Source organism: Parasteatoda tepidariorum, chromosome 1, assembly GCF_982258835.1.
Source record: "Parasteatoda tepidariorum strain Cologne lab strain chromosome 1, Ptep-v5.0, whole genome shotgun sequence".
NCBI classification, from domain to species: Eukaryota; Metazoa; Arthropoda; class Arachnida; order Araneae; family Theridiidae; genus Parasteatoda; species Parasteatoda tepidariorum.
Window position 1 is genome coordinate 132,229,985 of NC_141755.1, and position 18,991 is coordinate 132,248,975.

Below are 18,991 nucleotides of genomic sequence, written 5' to 3' on the forward strand. Positions count from 1 at the left end.
GAGGAAACGTTAGAGCTTAAATAATAACAGAAGAGAGTTTTGTACTGCCTGATACTTTGAAAGTGTTACTGGGCCTCCCTACCTCAAACGAGGTAGGACATGATCATCCTACAACGCCCATTGCACCTTCTAGTGTCTTCCCCAGACAACAGCATTGCAGGCAACAAAGTGGTTATTAGTAAAAAGGAAGAAAAAAAAACATTAAAAATAAATTTTAAAAAAAGGTGAGAGCGGAAAGAACAAATAACGTATCAGTTACATATTAGAAAAAAAATATTTAAAAAATATGAGGAAACGTTAGAGCTTAAATAATAACAGAAGAGAGTTTTGTACTGCCTGATACTTTGAAAGTGTTAATGGGCCTCCCTACCTCAAACGAGGTGGGACATCATCATCCTACAACGCCCATTGCACCTTCTAGTGTCTTCCCCAGACAACAGCATTGCAGGCAACAAAGTGGTTATTAGTAAAAAGGAAGAAAAAAAAACATTAAAAATAAAGATTAAAAAAAGGCGAGAAAGGAAAGAACAAATAACGTATCAGTTACATATTAGAAAAAAAATATTTAACAAAATATGAGGAAACGTTAGAGCTTAAATAATAACAGAAGAGAGTTTTGTACTGCCTGATACTTTGAAAGTGTTACTGGGCCTCCCTACCTCAAACGAGGTGGGACATCATCATCCTACAACGCCCAATGCATATTCTAGTGTCTTCCCCAGACAACAGCATTGCAGGCAACAAAGTGGTTATTAGTAAAAAGGATGAAAAAAAACATTCAAAATAAAGATTAAAAAAAGGCGAGAAAGGAAAGAACAAATAACGTATCAGTTACATATTAGAAAAAAAATATTCAAAAAATATGAGGAAACGTTAGAGCTTAAATAATAACAGAAGAGAGTTTTGTACTGCCTGATACTTTGAAAGTGTTACTGGGCCTCCCTACCTCAAACGAGGTGGGACATCATCATCCTACAACGCCCAATGCACATTCTAGTGTCTTCCCCAGACAACAGCATTGCAGGCAACAAAGTGGTTATTAGTAAAAAGGATGAAAAAAAAACATTAAAAATAAAGATTAAAAAAAGGTGAGAGCGGAAAGAACAAATAACGTATCAGTTATATATTAGAAAAAAAATATTTAAAAAATATGAGGAAACGTTAGAGCTTAAATAATAACAGAAGAGAGTTTTGTACTGCCTGATACTTTGAAAGTGTTACTGGGCCTCCCTACCTCAAACGAGGTGGGACATCATCATCCTACAACGCCCAATGCACATTCTAGTGTCTTCCCCAGACAACAGCATTGCAGGCAACAAAGTGGTTATTAGTAAAAAGGAAGAGAAAAAAAACATTAAAAATAAAGATTAAAAAAAGGCGAGAAAGGAAAGAACAAATAACGTATCAGTTACATATTAGAAAAAAAATATTTAACAAAATATGAGGAAACGTTAGAGCTTAAATAATAACAGAAGAGAATTTTGTACTGCCTGATACTTTGAAAGTGTTACTGGGCCTCCCTACCTCAAACGAGGTGGGACATCATCATCCTACAACGCCCATTGCACCTTCTAGTGTCTTCCCCAGACAACAGCATTGCAGGCAACAAAGTGGTTATTAGTAAAAAGGAAGAAAAAAAAACATTAAAAATAAAGATTAAAAAAAGGCGAGAAAGGAAAGAACAAATAACGTATCAGTTACATATTATAAAAAAAATATTTAACAAAATATGAGGAAACGTTAGAGCTTAAATAATAACAGAAGAGTTTTGTACTGCCTGATACTTTGAAAGTGTTAATGGGCCTCCCTACCTCAAACGAGGTGGGACATCATCATCCTACAACGCCCATTGCACATTCTAGTGTCTTCCCCAGACAACAGCATTGCAGGCAACAAAGTGGTTATTAGTAAAAAGGAAGGAAAAAAAAAACCATTAGAAATAAAGATTAAAAAAAGGTGAGAAAGGAAAGAACAAATAACGTATCAGTTGCATATTAGAAAAAAAATATTTAAAAAAATATTAGGAAACGTTAGAGCTTAAATAATAACAGAAGAGAGTTTTGTACTGCCTGATACTTTGAAAGTGTTACTGGGCCTCCCTACCTCCAACGAGGTGGGACATCATCATCCTACAACGCCCATTGCACATTCTAGTGTCTTCCCCAGACAACAGCATTGCAGGCAACAAAGTGGTTATTAGTAAAAAGGATGAAAAAAAAACATTCAAAATAAAGATTAAAAAAAGGTGAGAAAGGAAAGAACAAATAACGTATCAGTTACATATTAGAAAAAAATATTCAAAAAATATGAGGAAACGTTAGAGCTTAAATAATAACAGAAGAGAGTTTTGTACTGCCTGATACTTTGAAAGTGTTACTGGGCCTCCCTACCTCAAACGAGGTGGGACATCATCATCCTACAACGCCCATTGCACCTTCTAGTGTCTTCCCCAGACAACAGCATTGCAGGCAACAGAGTGGTTATTAGTAAAAAGGAAGAAAAAAAAAACATTAAAAATAAAGATTAAAAAAAGGTGAGAAAGGAAAGAACAAATAACGTATCAGTTACATATTAGAAAAAAAATATTTAAAAAATATGAGGAAACGTTAGAGCTTAAATAATAACAGAAGAGAGTTTTGTACTTCCTGATACTTTGAAAGCATTACTGCGCCTCCCTACCTCAAACGAGGTGGGACATCATCATCCTACAACGCCCATTGCACATTCTAGTGTCTTCCCCAGACAACAGCATTGCAGGCAACAAAGTGGTTATTAGTAAAAAGGATGAAAAAAAACACATTAAAAATAGAGATTAAAAAAAGGTGAGAAAGGAAAGAACAAATAACGTATCAGTTACATATTAGAAAAAAAATATTTAAAAAAATATGAGGAAACGTTAGAGCTTAAATAATAACAGAAGAGAGTTTTGTACTGCCTGATACTTTGAAAGTGTTACTGGGCCTCCCTACCTCCAACGAGGTGGGACATCATCATCCTACAACGCCCATTGCACATTCTAGTGTCTTCCCCAGACAACAGCATTGCAGGCAATAAAGTGGTTATTAGTGAAAATGAAGAAAAAAACACATTAAAAATAGAGATTTAAAAAAGGTGAGAGCGGAAAGAACAAATAACGTATCAGTTACATATTAGAAAAAAAATATTTAAAAAATATGAGGAAACGTTAGAGCTTAAATAATAACAGAAGAGAGTTTTGTACTTCCTGATACTTTGAAAGCATTACTGCGCCTCCCTACCTCAAACGAGGTGGGACATCATCATCCTACAACGCCCATTGCACCTTCTAGTGTCTTCCCCAGACAACAGCATTGCAGGCAACAAAGTGGTTATTAGTGAAAATGAAGAAAAAAAAACATTAAAAATAGAGATTAAAAAAAGGCGAGAAAGGAAAGAACAAATAACGTATCAGCTACATATTATAAAAAAAATATTTAACAAAATATGAGGAAACGTTAGAGCTTAAATAATAACAGAAGAGAGTTTTGTACTGCCTGATACTTTGAAAGTGTTAATGGGCCTCCCTACCTCAAACGAGGTGGGACATCATCATCCTACAACGCCCATTGCACATTCTAGTGTCTTCCCCAGACAACAGCATTGCAGGCAACAAAGTGGTTATTAGTAAAAAGGAAGGAAAAAAAACATTAAAAATAAAGATTAAAAAAAGGTGAGAAAGGAAAGAACAAATAACGTATTAGTTGCATATTAGAAAAAAAATATTTAAAAAAATATGAGGAAACGTTAGAGCTTAAATAATAACAGAAGAGAGTTTTGTACTGCCTGATACTTTGAAAGTGTTAATGGGCCTCCCTACCTCAAACGAGGTGGGACATCATCATCCTACAACGCCCATTGCACATTATAGTGTCTTCCCCAGACAACAGCATTGCAGGCAACAAAGTGGTTATTAGTAAAAAGGAAGAAAAAAAAAACATTAAAAATAGAGATTAAAAAAAGGTGAGAAAGGAAAGAACTAATAACGTAGCAGTTACATATTAGAAAAAAAATATTTAAAAAATATGAGGAAACGTTAGAGCTTAAATAATAACAGAAGAGAGTTTTGTACTGCCTAATACTTTGAAAGTGTTACTGGGCCTCCCTACCTCCAACGAGGTGGGACATCATCATCCTACAACGCCCATTGCACATTCTAGTGTCTTCCCCAGACAACAGCATTGCAGGCAACAAAGTGGTTATTAGTAAAAAGGAAGAAAAAAAAACATTAAAAATAGAGATTAAAAAAAGGTGAGAAAGGAAAGAACTAATAACGTAGCAGTTACATATTAGAAAAAAAATATTTAAAAAATATGAGGAAACGTTAGAGCTTAAATAATAACAGAAGAGAGTTTTCTACTGCCTGATACTTTGAAAGTGTTACTGGGCCTCCCTACCTCCAACGAGGTGGGACATCATCATCCTACAACGCCCATTGCACATTCTAGTGTCTTCCCCAGACAACAGCATTGCAGGCAACAAAGTAGTTATTAGTAAAAAGAAAGAAAAAAAACATTAAAAATAAAAATTAAAAAAAGGTGAGAAAGGAAAGAACTAATAACGTAGCAGTTACATATTAGAAAAAAAATATTTAAAAAATATGAGGAAACGTTAGAGCTTAAATAATAACAGAAGAGAGTTTTGTACTGCCTGATACTTTGAAAGTGTTACTGGGCCTCCCTACCTCAAACGAGGTGGGACATCATCATCCTACAACGCCCATTGCACATTCTAGTGTCTTCCCCAGACAACAGCATTGCAGGCAACAAAGTAGTTATTAGTAAAAAGAAAGAAAAAAAACATTAAAAATAAAAATTAAAAAAACGGGAGAATGGGAGGAACAAATGAAGTATAAATTGGTACAAGGAAAGTGTTAATATTTTAAAATATTTTATTTAAAATGTTTGCTTTTTTTTATCAATCATCTTGACTAAATTTATTTTAAGTAAAGTTTTATTTAAATTTTTAATGTTTTGGTACAACTTTAGTTTTTTTTTTTAATTAAGATAGATGTGAAGAAAATTATTGTAAAATAAATTGTTTCTATTGAATAAAAAATTTTTTTAATGTGTTACTTTAAGTTGTTCGTGCACAAAGTGTACCTACAAATAGCAAACAGTGTTACCAGAAAATCTTGGATAAGTAATATATTTTCAATAAGCAAAAGAAAATAATTCCAGACGATAATTATGATAAAAATTTATATTTACTTACACTTCTATATAGAGCCATTTAATACTTTATTTTATCTAAACATCTCTTTATAATATTGATTGATTATATTTCATTTAAATCAATATCTGAAGTCAAATGTTTAAATAATGTTGTTTCTTTTGAGTTGGCAATATTATTTTAAGAGGTGTTCAGCAATAATAGTTGACAGTTAAATTTCTTGCAGCATATTTAATAGGAAAAAAAAACAAGATAAAATTCTTTAACTTTTTTTCTTTCTAATTTAAAGGAAGGGAAAAGTAAGTTAATAATACACTGGAGCTGATCTTGCACTTGGTTGACTAAAATTAGGACTTCCTTTCCATTTCAGATGAGTTAAGAGGATGCCATACCGCGGAAGAAAATTTTCGTCGCAAACTCTCTTTTTCCCTCATTACTAATTTAAAAGAAAGAAAAAGTAAGTTAATAATACACTGGAGCTGATCTTGCACCTGGTTGACTAAAATTAGGACTTCCTTTCCATTTCAGATGAGTTAAGAGGATGCCATACCGCGGAAGAAAATTTTCGTCGCAAATTCTCTTTTTCCCTCATTACTAATTTAAAAGAAAGAAAAAGTAAGTTAATAATACACTGGAGCTGATCTTGCACCTGGTTGACTAAAATTAGGACTTCCTTTCCATTTCAGATGAGTTAAGAGGATGCCATACCGCGGAAGAAAATTTTCGTCGCAAATTCTCTTTTTCCCTCATTACTAATTTAAAAGAAAGAAAAAGTAAGTTAATAATACACTGGAGCTGATCTTGCACCTGGTTGACTAAAATTAGGACTTCCTTTCCATTTCAGATGAGTTAAGAGGATGCCATACCGCGGAAGAAAATTTTCGTCGCAAATTCTCTTTTTCCCTCATTACTAATTTAAAAGAAAGAAAAAGTAAGTTAATAATACACTGGAGCTGATCTTGCACCTGGTTGACTAAAATTAGGACTTCCTTTCCATTTCAGATGAGTTAAGAGGATGCTATACCGCGGAAGAAAATTTTCGTCGCAAATTCTCTTTTTCCCTCATTACTAATTTAAAAGAAGGAAAAAGTAAGTTAATAATACACTGGAACTGATCTTGCATCTGGTTGACTAAAATTAGGACTTCCTTTCCATTTCAGATGAGTTAAGAGGATGCTATACCGCGGAAGAAAATTTTCGTCGCAAATTCTCTTTTTCCCTCATTACTAATTTAAAAGAAGGAAAAAGTAAGTTAATAATACACTGGAACTGATCTTGCATCTGGTTGACTAAAATTAGGACTTCCTTTCCATTTCAGATGAGTTAAGAGGATGCTATACCGCGGAAGAAAATTTTCGTCGCAAATTCTCTTTTTCCCTCATTACTAATTTAAAAGAAAGAAAAAGTAAGTTAATAATAAACTGGAGCTGATCTTGCACCTGGTTGACTAAAATTAGGACTTCCTTTCCATTTCAGATGTGTTAAGAGGACGCCATACCGCGGAAGAAAACTTTCGTCGCAAATTCTCTTCTTCCTTCATTACTAAATTAAAAGGAGGAAAAAGTAAGTTATAATCGATAAGAGCTGGGGTAGGACTCTGGGTCAGACGACCTGATTGGCCAGCATTTATTCTTGGAATGGACGAAGCCATAGAGCTGTTAAAAAAAAGTAGTTTCCTCCTAAATCCAACCAAGAATTGTTAGTTGCCATTCTTATAACCATCTACGGCAACAGAAGCAATCAGGATTGGTCAAATTAATCTCCATTACAGCATTGCTGCATTAAGCCTTTTGGCTATAAGGCTGAATGATGGAAACATTGCTCTTATACAAGAGCCCGGGACCTGTGGGGAGGAATTCTTGACCTCAACGTTGAGGTCTTTTTTTATTTATTTTTTACTAGAACAATCTATATTTTCATAGCTTTTTGTCTTTGAATGAGAATTATCGTCAATTGAAGTTTTAAGTACTTTGCGAACACCTGGGATGCTCAAATTTCAATTAGAGCTGCGTGTCTTAATATTAAGCTGACCAGGGCCCTTTAAATAAAATTTCTAAATGAGCATTCAGAAACTTTGCTCTTTAAATTTTCGAAAAATTTAGAAAATATTTCTGTTTACTTTATTTAGATTTGCAGAGATTATTAATTATAATAATTTCGGAGTGGGGATTCGCAATTAAAGCTCAGGGGACTTACGGGTGATATTAAGAGCGCCAGATCTAAGTATCTGCCGCATTCTGTATTTAATTTAAAATTTTTAAGGGAGTATTTTGGGATAACCAAACTAACATTAACTCTGCGTCATTTTTCACTATTTATCATAACCAGAGCCTTGGTGCCTCAAAGGATAAAGCGCTCGCCTCCTAATGAGGTGACCCGAGTTTGGTCCCAGTGATAGCTGTCTGATACGAATTCCGCACCCGGTTCGGTCCGACCCAGGACTGACATAACATATCCTCAGTTGTAGACGGATCATGGGTTAGAGTTCCCGTTCCATCAGGCCAACCGTTGAAGGTTTTCGTAATTTTCCTTTCCATGTAAAGCAAATGGGGGTTACCTCCTTCCTCCAAAAAACCCTCCATGAAGACAAATTTCTCATTATGCTTGATCCGGGAGTTACCTTGTCTTCTATATTGGGTTCGAAATTACCAAGTCACCGGAGCTGAAAATTAATAGCCGTAAACATTATTAGAAGACTATAATATTTATACCCATTTAAATTAGAAATGACTTGCGTCCTTCTATCAGTAATTTTATGAAATTACATCTGTTAAATGTAAATCTTAGAGCTTGCAAATATTCTTTCTTAAAGTTGGTTACTTTTCAGTGTTCTACGGTACAGAAAGAAAATATCCATTGATTATGATTGAAAATTTAACTGTCTAAAATCTTGGTTTAGAAGCTATGAAACGTCTCCTTTCAAAAAAAAACTTTATTACTTCTGAAATAAATCCTAAACGGATAAGCCACTTTAAAACCACATCAGCAGCAAAAACATCTGTGTTTTTGCTGCTGAAAACACCAATTTTGGAATTTTTAGGATATTATCACTTGTTTGCAATCCAGCATGATGTAGCGTGAATCTGTTTTCTTCTATGCTGCTAAACTTCCACAGAATTAAATTCAAGTCTGTAAAAATGTATTTTTACTTGCGTAATAAGTATATCAATCTTCACATCTGTAAATCGTATTTATTTGTATAATATCTGATAGCTTCTATACTGGTAAATCAAATTCTAATCTGTGCTATTTAGTACCTCTTACAAAACTTTATTTTAGGAACTGTCATTATGCATTGAAAACTGCTTAAATTGTTAAGTAAAGATAGAGTTTTTTAAAACATAGCGGGAAATCTGAAGATTAGTGGACAATTAAAGTGTTCCTGTCCCGCAATTTTGTCTTCATATCCAGTTCTGCTGCAGATGTGTTATAGCTCTTGAGGATGTTTGAAAATGTAACTTTGCTATGGTAACCTAAGGCCGATGGTAACCTAACCTATAATATAACTATCAGTTGGAGACTTGTTTTTTTTTTTTTTTTAAAAAAGGGCCTCAGAAATTGTAAAAGCATACAATAAAGAATCAAACTTCTGACTTTGTTATCGTTTCTGCTTATCTTCCCTATTTTATTTTAAATTTTCTTAGCGTCGTTAAACAGCCGACCCAATTTTTCGGGAAGGTTCAACTCCGTATCCTTGTAAATTTGAACCCAATCCAGAAGACAAGGGAACTCCTGGATCAAGTTTTAAGAGAAATTTGCCTTCATGGGGGATTTTTTAAGGGAACTACCCCGCATTTACGTTACAGAGTAAACCACGAAAATCTCCCACAGTTAGCCAGGCGGCAAATAGACTCATGATATTTTACGTCAGTACTGTAGTCAGTGCAAGCTGGATGCGGAAATCGTATGGTTCAGTTGGGATTCGAACCCGGTTCACCTCATTGGAAGAGCCAACGACTCTATCTGCCCTGTTAGGAAAAAGAACCAGTGGCTGATACTGCTAAGGCTACTGCAGTTTTGGCTGCAGACTCATTTTCGACTGTTATGCAAAGGCTCGCCCCACAGTGTGGGGTAGTAGTGGTTTTAACAGGCTGGGGAATGGCAGAGGTCTGTCCAGACATTTTGTGAAAGGTCCGTTTTCGCAAAATTGTTAAAAAATTACACGTAATTTGTGAATATAAAATAAACGTTAAGTCACATTCTTTCAACCAGGGTCCCCTTTTGTGAATTTGTGCAAATAGGGTCCATTATTGAAAAAAAACTTTTTCAAGGAGTTTTTAAATTGTAAAGACATACAAGATTATGTACATCACTGTAAAATTATAATTAAAAAAATTAAATTTTAAAAAATAAACAGGAACTGCAGCTACTAAATTAGCGATGCAACATACAAACATTTGGTATTTAGCCCATACTGCTGAACGCAGAATATTAATTTCGGACGAATAAAGAAAGAAGCGTCTGCCGAAGACAAAATTTAGTTCGCTTACATCTGTCTTTCTCCTCCCTCCCCCTTCCGGGGAAGGGTTTATTGATTAACAAAACAATAATAAAGATAAACAAATTTGTGAAGGGTCCCATTAAAAGATAAATTATTTTGTGAGGGGTCCGTTTTTATGAAAAGATATTTTGTGAAGGGTTCGTTAACGGACCCAAATTTCTTCTGAACAGACCCCTGAAAGGACAGCATTTTATTTTTATAACTTATTTGTCCTTATGAAGATTTTCCTCTATCCATGATTTAGGGTTCATGATTAGGGTCAATAGACATCGGGTCGACAAACAATAAGCACCTTTTTAGGCACTCAAATATTTTTAAGCACTATATACATTAACAAAAAGCAAAATAATCAAACACTTTACATGATCATGATAAAATATCTAGTTTCTGATAAAGAACTCTTTTCTTGATTATATTAGCCACCAAAAAATGATTAAGAAATTATTCGGCTCGATTTCAGAGGGTAGAAAATGAAATTGAGAATATCTTGTTAAATGCAGCACATGAGAGTGAAATAATCTCACCGAACATAGCTCAGGAAACCTGTCAAATGATTGGCGCTTTCATCTGTATGAACCCAAAAACTCAGTTTCGAAAAGGGAAAGCACTTTTTTAAGCACCCCATGAAAAAGCGCCTTTAAGGACTTTTAGAGAGCGAAAATCGAAAAGAAGCACCTTAAAAAAAAGCTCGCACCATGCTGAAGTTTATACTTCAATGAAATGAAAATTAACAAAAATTAATCCGTTGTTAATAATTCATTTCATTGAAAAGGAATGTTTCAATGAAAAATAACAAAAGTTAAAACTTTTGTTTCATTTAAATTTTCGTATTGTTCCGAAATCTTGACGACGTAACGAAAAAGATTAGTCTTTCTGATAAAGACAAAAATATACGTTTAGGATAGTTCGTTGTTTTTTTCTTCCCTTTTTTACGTAAGCAAAAAGATCGAGTCCTTCTGATAAAGACAAAAATATACGTTTAAGATAGTTCTTTTCCCTCCTTTTTCTACGTTTTTTCTTTTTTTTCCTTTTTTACGCAAGGAAAAAGACGAAACTTTCTGATAAAGAAAAAAATTTAAGTTTAAGATAGTTCTTTTCCTTTTTTATGTATGGAAAAAGAATAGTCTTTCTGATAAAAACAGAAATATACGTTTAAGATGGAACATGTTGCTTTTCTAGTGTGATGGTTCAACCACCATGTTATATTGTTGTTGAACCAATAACAACTATCAAAATAAGATGGAACATGTTGTTCACCATTATGATGGTCAACCAGCAAATTACTCTTTTTTATTGTTGGACCAACAACTATCAAAATATAATGGGAGATGTTGTATAGTCATATTGATGGTTTACCAACAATTTGATTTCATTAATGTTGCTTAACTATTATGATTCATTCTATCATTTTTTTTTTTTTTTTTTTTTTTTTTTTTTTTTTTTTTTTTTTTTAGTCTGATGGTTAAGATTACCAAAGATATTTTGCAGATCATTGAATAAGATATAAAAAAATATTTTCTTAGGAAAGCATTACAAAATTTCTCAATTACTATTAGGATTATTTCGTACTCAATTGTATTCCTTTTCTTTTGCAAAAAAAGTAAAATATCTTACAGCATCATTTTTTGAAAAATAATGTCTTATTTTTTTATTTTTTATTATTTTATTATTTTTTTATTATTATTTTATTTACATTTATTTTTAAGTATTTATTTTTTTATTTTTTATTATTTTATTATTTTTTTATTATTATTTTATTTACATTTATTTTTAAGTATTACGCATTTTAACCAGGCAATGTTATTTTAATCTTATTTCATTTTTGAATACGTACCTCACTGCAATGCCACATAATTCGCCAACCTTGGATCTCTTCTCCATGCTCCTAACTGTCCGTTGGGAACAAATTCATTCTCTTTCAATTTGTGGCTTCTGGGGGTGTCCTTTCGGTCCCAACAGTTGAATATTATTCCCAATTTAAAATTCTCGATGTGCATCTTTAAGATATTTCTTTTCTTCATTATTTCTGAATTATATCCATTTTCAATATTTAATCAATCAATTTCTCTTAAACGATTTTATTCATTTTCTCATTTTAATTACATCCAAATTAAGATGCAACAGTCAATGATGATACTTCAACTACCACTAAAATCATAGTCACTTTATACCTTCGAGTTTGCTTCAAAATTGACGTTGATGAAAGGAAATAAATTCTACATAAAAAAACGTTAAATCGGCATTTAACGTTTTTTCCACAGGCTTTGAAAAGAAAATATTTAAGATTAACAGAAAACTGAAAGATATTTCTTTTCAGGACATTAAATATGGGGGAAAATGCATAGGAATAACTTTAAACTTTCTATTGAAGCATTTCAAATGAAACATTTATTTTATTACTTTTATGATTATTTAAAATGAAAAAAAGAAAACACCTTTTTTAATGATACTAAAAAAGGCTGGAAAAAATTATGCTCACTTTTCCAAAAATATGAACACCAATACTACTAATACTAGAGTATTAAACAACAAAGAATAAAATGATCAGGCCACGTTATCAGAATGAACGAAGACCACAAAAAGAGTTTCCAATGCCAGACAAGTTGGCACACGAAAAAGAGGCAGGCCAAATGGATAAATGACCTAAAAAAAGACCTTTTGGTCTTAAAAACTATTAACTGGTAAACACTAGCAGGAAAAAGGTTAGCCCGGTAAAAACTTCTTGTGAAGGCCAAGCCAAGGTCTACTCTGAATTGTCGAGCCATTGATGATGATGAATACAAGAATAATTAATAAAGATGCATTTTAACAAACATTAACATTTTACTTCACAATATCATTACTATTTACATCAATAATATTAATTTTACAAATTCAAAAAAAAAAACAGGGTGCGTAGCCAAATTTTTAAACAAAAAATAAGCACCTTTTAAGCACTCAAAAAATATTTTCAAGCAGTTTAAGAAAAATATCAAAATTGGGATATGCGCACTAATAAATGTTTTCTTCCTATTGATGTAAGTTCTTCAAATATATATTTAAAAAAATGCAAAATACTTTTCAGACTTTTCATGATCATGATAAAAGAATTAGTTTCTGACAAAGAACTCTTTAAGTGCAATTTTAAATTTCTTCACTATTTAGTGGCTCATTCTCTATCAGCCATCATAAAAAAAACAACTTATGTGCAATTTTCCATATTTCTTCACTACCGAGTGGCTCATTCTCTATCAGCCATCATAAAAAAAACAATTTATGAGCAATTTTAAATTTCTTCACTATTTAGTGGCTCATTCTCTATCAGCCATCATAAAAAAACAATTTATGCGCAATTTTCCATATTTCTTCACAACTGAGTGGCTCATTCTCTATCAGCCATCATAAAAAACAATTTATGAGCAATTTTAAATTTCTTTACTATTAAGTGACTCATTCTATTTTGTAAATTAATAATTAGTTATGTAAAAAATTTTAAAGATTGTAAAGAAAAAATTTCAAGTTGGAAAAGGAAAAATCAAAGCAGTTTTTAAAAGCTTCCAGTGAAAAAAAGCACATTTAAAGGCTTTTAAAAATTGAAACTAAGCATCTTTAAAAATTTTTTGAAAACGCTACGCACCCTGAAAAATATATAAACAGATTCAAAGAAACAAATGTACAGACTCTAAAAACTTCAAATAGCCCAAGATTCAACACCTTAAATGAAAACAAGAGTGCCAACTTTCCATCAAAACACAAACATATATACAATATATACACAAAAATATTTACAATTAGTATTTACGAAATTCAAATTAACCTCCATATACTTTGATTAAAGTGCATACGCCAATATAGATAGGAAAAAAATCCTGTAGATTTTACGAATTAATATTTATTTGCTGCATTATGTACTAAATATTTTACACATAAGGAATTTTCAGTCATCAAAATAAAAAAATATTTTCCAGCTTTGATTGGCATTAAATATGCTTGAAATGTTACGCTATATGTTAACTCATGATTTTGAACAGTAATAGGCATTTAATTTATCAAAAAGATTTTTCCAGTTAAGTTAAAAAACTAGTTCTGAAAATTAAATAAACTGAATATTTTAGTACGAAGAGTTTTTAATCGATTTCTTTCAATAAATGAGACTTGCTTCATTATGTATTTGTAATGCTTATTTTATGTATTCAAGCAAGCAATAATTTGTGCGAAAAAATCCATTTAAATATGAATTATTTTTTAAGAAACTTACCCTATTTTAGGGATTTTTCCAAAATGTACAAAAACCAGTAGAAGCTGGTAAAATCCAGTAGAGTTGGCAGCTATGAAATCGTGAAAATTACCAATAAAATGCAATAGTTGGCACCTCTGTTTTCAAAAGTTTTTAACAAAAAATTCTAATTTTAGAACTAAAATTCAAATACACATGTTGGGTATAAGTTTGCGACAGTCACTTTTTTCTTTTTTTTTTTTAATTTTTCAAAACCTTTTTATTTGTAAATGAAATCCAAACTAGTATTTAACTACATGTCAACACTTTCCAAATTTATGACATAAGTTGCAAGTGCGAAAATAAGTAATTTTTAGAATAACTTCCCACACATAGCAATGTCTTACATAAGTTTAAATATATATATATACAGGGGTCTGTCCAGACAATTTGTGAAAGGTCCGTTTTTCGTGAAATTGTGAAAAAATTACTCACATTCTTACAACCAGGGTCCGCTTTTATGAATTTGTGCAAATAGGGTCCGTTATTGCAAAAAAAAAATTTTTTTCAAAGAGTTTTTAAATTGTATAGACATACAAGATTATGCTCAACACTGTAAAATTGTAATTTAAAAATTAAATTTTAAAAAATAAACAACAATTTCTCCTTCTAAATTAGAGATGCAACATACAAATATTTGGTATTTAGCCTATACTGCTGAACGCAGAATATTCATTTCGGACGAATAATGGAAGAATCGTCTGCCGAAGACAAAACTTAATACGTTTACATCCATCTTTCTTGTTTTCTGCCCTGGAAAGGGTTTATTCGATTAACAAAATAATAATGAAGATAAAAAAAAATTTTGAAGGGTCCGATTAAAAGAAAAATCATTTTGTGAAGGGTCCGTTTTTAAGTTAAAATATTTTGTGAAGGGTCCGTTTTTAAGTTAAAATAATTTGTGAAGGGTCCGTTTTTATGAAAAGATATTTTGTGAAGGGTCCGTTAGCGGACCCAAATTTCTTCTAAATAGACCCCTGATATATATATATATATACAATTGTCTCCAAAAAACTGAATTGGCGATTTTAAGTTATTTTCTAAATTTATATATTAAACGTAAGCAATAAATTCTAAAAATTAAATTTATTTTTAAAAGAAATCAGAACACGATTCTAACAAAATTCCTTTTTTTTTTCCTTCTTTTTTTTATATCATTTTTTTTTCCTTCATCTCAACTTTAAATGAACCTTAAAATATTTAAACTTTTGAATCGGGTATGAAAATGATCCAAAGTGTATCCCCTTCATGTTTTAGATCTTATCATAAAGAATAAAAAAAAAATTCCAAAAAGCAACATTTTGAAATATGTTTTGAACTCTGTAAGAAGTGCTAAGTTCAAAAATTAATAGGTTCTGCGTCAACGAAGTGATAAGGAGGAGGTAAAATGCAGCTTCTGTTGATCCGGGAGCCATATAGGTAAGGTTTACCTTAGCTCGTATTGGTATTCTTTTTCATCTGGCACCTACCCTTCGGCCTGTCCGGCTTGGGAGACCCTACCGGTAGCAAGCTACCGCCGGCATAGCCCTCCGGGTCATTGGTACACGCAAGTCCCACCGCCCCGACAAGGCAGGAACACCATCGGCAGGAACATCATTAATTAATTAACATATAATTTTCCTATAAAGGATTAAATGAACTGGGGTCCGATGAGCAGCTCATTAAGAAAAATTGATTCGAAAAAAAAGCAAGTACCTTTAGCCAAAGGAACTAAATAACAACTAATTTTCCTTTTTTACAACACAATGAAGTTAAAATTGTATGTTGAACAGCCTTCAATTCAAGTTTCAAGTGGGATTCAGTAGGATTAGTTAACAAAAGTTTTCGATCTCACAACTGCTGTTTAAGTTTCTTCCCATTGATTGTTGTATAATTTCAGTAAGTAATTTTGATAATTCTCTATATTTTGATAGAAATGACGCGTGTTATTTGATAAAGTTGCGAAGAATTTTTTCAATTTTTACTTTAATTCTGAATTTTAGAATTAAATCAACTGAAGTACAAAAACTGAAAGCTTAAAATAAACGTACGAAAAAAATATTTCATGCTTTGCTTAGTTGCAGGAGTATATATATATATTTTTTTAAATTTAATTTGAAAAAAATATTGTTCTTTGAAAGCTTTTGAAAGAAGTCATCGTTGAACTAGAATCGTTCATAAATTGTTTTCTGTCACTTTAGATGCACAAATCATGTAACTATTTTTAATGTAAAAAAACGAAGACAAAAAAACATGTTTCCAAATTGTTTTCTCCATTTCTTGAAATTTGATTTTACATTTGGTATAAATTTAAAATTTTAATTTTAAAATTAAATATTTTTTTGAAAAAAAAAATTCAGTTTTATTATTTTGTCAGACATTTTCTTTATTTTAGAGGAATAAAAATAAGAACAAAACTCAAAATAAGAACAAGCTTTAACAAAACTCATTTGCTGAATTTCACTGAATTGCTTCAATGAATTATTTATGTTTTTATTTTCCTATTTTAAAAACTTGAAAATATTTTGAAGAAAAAAATATTGATTTTAAAAATATTAAGTATTCATTTATTTAGGATTAAAACTGAATAATAAAAATTAAAGTCTTCCCCACCAGTAAACTAATATTTACATTAAACAACCACTTAGTTACATTTTGACCAAGTATCAACAAATATATTAGCTGATTAGACTAACTACAAATGTTGAAAAAAAATTTCAAATCTGATTCAAAGATTTTAAGAATTTTTGTATTTTTTTTTTAATTCATAGACAATAAGTCATATGAGATTCATAGACGTTTTTTTAGTATTCACAAACCTTGAATTAAAAATTAATTTTTTGATGTTAAAATATATGATTTAAGAAATATATTTCAGTACAAGCCTTAAATGATTTAAGATTATAAATAAGAAACTGATAATTCGGTGAAAAATTTAAAAAATAATCAAATTTAATTTTTTGATAAAAAGACACAAATTGACTAAAATATTAAATTATTGAGAAAATTAAATAAATATATTTCAGAATTAACCCTTAACGAGACAATGGCAACCAAGCCCAACGAAGTGAATATGGTAGTAAAAATTATTTTATAATCTTTACCACTTTTTATCATTTTAATATTTCAATTAGTTATGTAATTATAATAACTTATATAATTAATATAGAAATTTTATCATGATAATAATTATTAATAATACTTTAAGAATAAATATTCACTATAGAAATTTTCTGTCCTAAGTTACAAACTTAGAAGAAAATAAACTTGAAATATTTTCGGACAGTTAAGGGTTAATATCTAATTTTATCTGACCTATTAAGCATTATTATATACCTGTTAAGAATTTCAAAATATTAACAATAATTCAGATTTGGCAATGAAGAAAGTAATAAAAACATTATTTTTTCCTATCTTGTTCAATTTGTATTTATGTAGCATTTATTCATTATATTACATATAACATTTGCTCAAAATTTATTGAATTAATGGATTTAAAGAAAGTAAATTTTATACTGAAGAAAAAATAAAAAAAATTATTTTGAATTAATGAAATAAATTTATAAAATTGAAAAAAAAAATTTGAAATAGTTGCTTTGCAATCTATTAATTCAACTTTAAATACCTTTGAAATGAGAGTAAAAAAAAAAAATGCTGAAAATATCAAATGACTTGCAAGCTCACAGTTTCTCATGAGAATATGATACAAATATGATATGAACTCACAGTTTTTCATGAGAATATGATACAAATATGATATGAACTCACAGTTTTCATAAGAATATGATTCATATAAAAACTGTACAATTAGAAGTTAGGAGGAAAGACAAAATAAAATTAAATATAACATAATTAGGGAAAATAAACAATATTCAGTTTGCATTTATTATTATTTTTTTTTTTAATTTCTCCTTTTTTTTTCATTTTTCACTATTTTTAATTTTTTTTTCTTTTCTTTTTTTTTTAATTTTTTTATTTCTTTAATTTTCATTTTTTTTATTTCTTTTTTTTTTTAATATTTTTTTTCACTTTTCAATTTTTTTTTTCAATTTTTTTTATGCAAACTATTATTTTATGTACAATCATATCAAGTTTTGGCAAAGAGAACAAGTAGTTCTTAGATAATAAACGGGATACAAATGGAAATGACGGGTAAATACAAATGAGATACAATAAACAATATACTGCAATAATACTGCTATTCTGCTGAAATCAAGGCGTATAGCCAGAAACATGATAAAATAACAATGTCAACTGAGTTGTCATAAGAAGAGAAGTAGACAAAAAATCACGGCTCAGTTGTTGAGATGGACACCATCCATATACCATGAGTCAGTCATTGAAACGGGCACCTTCCATATTACACAGGTGATGCTTCAATTTGATCCAATATTGAGCAGTCATTCCAGTAATTCCAACAGGCAAAGATTATATTCTGCATCCTATTGTTTTCTCTTATTTTGCTGTCCCTCATAATAGGCGAATGAGTATCAGCCCTGGATATCACAAGTTCAAACTGTACAACAGTGTTCAATAAGAATGAATTCAACTGTTCATGAAACTTCAACACGAGGCCAAGGCCGTCTCAGTCAGATAGACAGCAATGGTCATTGTCCATCCAAGGCATCAGTTTTCTCACACCTAACAAACCAAGATCTTTCTGTGTCAGAGGTTTTGGGACACTTTCCCTGGACATATCAAGTTCTCATTTCTTCAACGTGAAAAGTATCGATAATCACAATCTATCCAAGGCATCTGTTTTCAGACACCTAACAAACCAAGATCTTTCTGTGTCAGAGGTTTTGGCACACTTTCCCTGGACATACCAAGTTCTCATTTCTTCAACATGGTATCGATGAGGAAAACAGACCTCTTCTTTGACACCACACAGTCTCAACGAGGCCACGTCCTAGTCAGCGATGATCACCAGTCTATTCAAGGCATTTGTTTTCAGACACCTAACAAACCAAGACCTTTTTCAACTCCTTTCCTGGAGGTTTTGTGAATAAAGCCTTTGTGAATAAAGCCAACCAGGTTCTTTGCCGGATTGTGCGCTTTACGAGTACCCA